The sequence below is a fragment of the Arachis ipaensis genome, chromosome B09, assembly GCF_000816755.2.
Source record: "Arachis ipaensis cultivar K30076 chromosome B09, Araip1.1, whole genome shotgun sequence".
In the NCBI taxonomy this organism is placed as follows: domain Eukaryota; kingdom Viridiplantae; phylum Streptophyta; class Magnoliopsida; order Fabales; family Fabaceae; genus Arachis; species Arachis ipaensis.
Genome location: NC_029793.2, coordinates 21704042 through 21707750, shown reverse-complemented (window position 1 = coordinate 21707750; position 3709 = coordinate 21704042). Strand labels below are relative to the sequence as shown.

General features: G+C 31.9%; 1 protein-coding gene and 1 long non-coding RNA gene across 12 annotated transcripts in view; one reads left to right on the top strand and one right to left on the bottom strand.

Moving 5' to 3' along the window:
* Nucleotides 1-663, top strand: part of LOC107617683 (probable pre-mRNA-splicing factor ATP-dependent RNA helicase DEAH5) — a 6511-nt gene extending 5848 nt beyond the window's left edge. For 5 of the 11 annotated variants that reach the window (XR_002353285.1, XR_001615032.2, XR_002353280.1 and 2 more), the window contains one exon: nucleotides 53-663. The gene's annotated coding sequence lies outside the window, so the exon portion shown is untranslated. The remainder of the gene's footprint in view (nucleotides 1-52) is intronic. The other 6 variants (XR_002353281.1, XR_002353279.1, XR_002353278.1 and 3 more) reach the window with 2 other exon arrangements.
* LOC110266615 lies at nucleotides 1527-2896 on the bottom strand. Its single transcript, XR_002354057.1, has 2 exons — nucleotides 2622-2896; nucleotides 1527-1750 (listed from the first exon to the last, which is right to left on the bottom strand). It is a non-coding gene; the product is annotated as an uncharacterized LOC110266615 (long non-coding RNA).

The window sequence follows — 3709 nt, the reverse complement described above, 5'->3', positions numbered from 1 at the left end:
CGTGAAAAATAGATTTCATGATTAATTTTTTTTATGGGAATATTCACTGCAGGATATGCTTGAAATTCACAACTAAATACTGCTGGAGATGAACACAAACAAGGTGTAAAAATTTAGTAGCTAGTGCTCTTCATACCAAACTATTTACAATAATTTTGTACTTATATCTATCTGAAAGTGGTTCTGCTGTTTTACAGAGCTGTGCAATTTTAGGGGTGCCTAAATTAAATTCTGAAGTTACAGCTTGTTGAAGGATCTCAATTGAACAATGTCAAAACTCTGGTGGTTTGGTTCTGAGTAATAGGCTAATAGCACTGGAAGAGTGATCTGGATTTATGCAGTTTTGTGGTGTTTCTCTTTAGAGCATGATGAGAGCAGAGTAAGACTTGATAAGGTTTCTGTGTCTCATTTTGGTGATACTGTTCCTAACTTTGGCAAAGGTTGAGACCTTGTTTATGCTTAGGTTTGGTGGGAGTTTGAGCTTAAAGTGGTGTTTTGTTGCCATTCTGTTTGATTTTTTTTTTTTCTTTTTAATTCTTCTTCTGGCCTGGTTTTGTATTTGCTCTACTTTGTAAATGAGATTAGGAGAGTTTTAAGGTTTTCAAAACAATTTATAGATTAATTTGTATGTACTGTTAATGTATAAACGATTTTCATTTCCAATTGTGCACGGTCATATTTAAAAGGGTTTTTTTTTACATAATGCATTACTAATAAGGGCTAATTACTTCAAAATTGTATTGGTATTGGTAACTATGGCAATTAATAAGGCTAACTTCAAACCAATATCGTATTGCTAAGCAACTTGTATTCATTATCAAACCAATGCAAGTTGCAATACACAGTGACATGGTTGAAACACTCAACTATAATAATAGGGAGTAATAATAAATGAAGGAAATACTAAATCGAAAAAAAAAAATTCCTTTTTACGAGATATTATGGAGTCAACGTTTAAATTCGATTTAGTGCTCTAATATTGCATCAATCAGCAACTGTATTCATGATGAAAACCTATGCAAATTGCAATGTCTAAACATGGTTGAAACTTGAAACACAAACAGAATAATAATGAGAGTGATGCTTTTTATGTATAAGTTTTTTGCCAATTAAGTTCAACTAAGTTGGTCCAACTACAATAAAAATTACTCTCAAAATGAATCGCGTGACACGCACTTCAGTATTCTACTAGCACACAATTCAAAGAGCTTGTACTATATTGTACAAGCTTTTCTACACTTTTTGTAGCACATACATTTTTGAAATATAACACACAAAAATTGACATGTAACACAAACTTATTAATATAGTACACAAATTTTTAAAGCACAACACAAATTTTTGCTATACCAAAATTTGTGTATATTCTTTTATCGAATTCTGTTACACATTTATTTTTTTCATGGTATGTAAACTAATCACCATTCATTGCAAACCAATGTTACACTACAGGTTCCATTTTCCAAAAAAACAAAATACACACACACAAAGGTGTTGTTGATATTCTTTTTAAGTATGTCATCATAACTCATGGCTATTAACTCTGATGTGCAGTTCAACATTTTTTGGCGGTTAGGATCCACAGAGAGTGCGACACGACAATCTCTAAGTACACCCAACACATCTCCTTTGTTCATGGAATGCTGCCCTTAGATGCAAGAGGTGCAATTGTGCAAATCACCTTTGGATGTAATGGCTCTTGAAAAGTTCAGCCATGGAGGCTTGTCTTTCTTGTAGTTGTCCATCAACACTACAAACAATATACCGCATCACATGTGTAAATCAAATAAAGTGAAACCACACACATTCCTTCATTTTCACAGCACACAAATAATCGAAGCTAATAGCTTAGTAGCTCATGCTAATTTGACAGATATCATTAAACAAATTCTGGTTTATCATAGCACATAAATATTTAAGTGTAGCACACATTTTTGTTCAGCATAGCACACAAATTCACATATATAGCACAAAAACCATAATCATAGAATAACACTAATTTTTCAAACAACTCAATTAAAGAAAAATAAGATAATCATAAATAACTATAATCAAGAAAAAAAAAACAAAAATGTATACAATAGCACACAAATATCGAGTATAAAAAAACCAACACAAGTAATCGAAACTAATAACCTGATAACTCACACTAATTTGACAGAAATCATCAAACAAATTTTGATTTATTACCGCACACAAATATTTAAGCATAGCACACATTTTTGTTCAACATAACACAAATTTACACATATGGTACACAAATATTGAGTATATAGAAAAACAATATAAAAGATATTCGTATCTTTTCAATTTCACTCGATAAAAAAGAGAAGGCAGCGACGACGACGGTGGTGGCGGCGATAGCAACGATGACGATGTTAAAAGAGGAGGAGGAACATGATTGAAGTTTAAATTTTAATAACTTTGGTTAATAAAACACTTGGACACCTAGTATTTTTGTAATAATAAGTGAAGGCATTACAAGTATAAAATAGGAATGAAACATGATTTTCATAAAAAGCTTTACGGAGTTGGAATTATTTTTAAGCTAATATTTGGAAGAAAAAACTACAGTACTTTCATCAATAAATTCAATTGGACTGTACTAATGCTAATGCTACCTTGAATTCCAAGCATGTCTGAGTGTTCGATGTGAATAGATCTATGCTATTCCCAAGGAATTGAAGTTATTCTTGAGGTCGAACAAGACTCGTTGATATGTGTTACTCTTTCGACTTTGGTTGTCTTCAAAGTTTCCAAGTGACTCCAAGTTGAGTCGAGTACGGTTGGGGACCTAAGAGAGTAAGAGGGATGTGAGAACTTAGCCTTGATTGGGTTTGACAGTTGGGTCTAAAATGAGTATGCTTGTTAGGAGCTATATTGTGCTAATGATTTTATAGGTCGCTATTGTAATAGAAAACAATAAATAAAGGTTGCTACTAAAAGTCTAAAATAGAAAAATCTAAATCCTAAACTCTAAACCTGTTAGCGTGGAGGGAGCAATAAAGTGGATTCTATAGGTGGTTATTGAGGAAAATCTAAATTTAGGGTCAACTAATATATGTCCCTACAAATTAATTTCGGTTGATTGAGTGGTTAATGAACTTATTTATTTAAGCAAGTGTCAATAGTTTGAATTTCGCTTTACACATGCAATAACTCAATGACTAACAATAAACTATTAAATAGAGTTTAAATTCACGATAGATTAATTCTTTACTTGTCAAATTCGAGATACTGCAACAAAAAAAGTCCTTGCAATAAAATAAAATCGTAAAATTTTGATTTTGTGCTTTTCCACCAGGGGTTCTAATTTTCTCCTCCTTTCACTCTTAAGCTCCCAAACAAGGAGATGACTAACAAACTAGTCTTTTCGCATCAGACTTTTTTATTTCTAATCCTATCTATTACTGTTACTTGATAAAATTTGTGTCGAGATTGACAAAGGAAATTCAATTGGAGTTAGTTGACGTGTCAACGTATTGAGGTGTCGAGTTGACAAAGGAAATTTAGATATGTTTTGACGAATAGAAAAGTTGAATATTCTATGGCGAGAATAATTATTGGCAAAGTAACTATACGTAGTAACATGTCAATATGAGATTGGTCAAATTTGTTTATAAATAGAAATGCAAACAAAGAGCAAAGGATTAAAATTTTTTACGCGAAACATACTTCACATACTCACATCCCAGTAAATTTATGAATC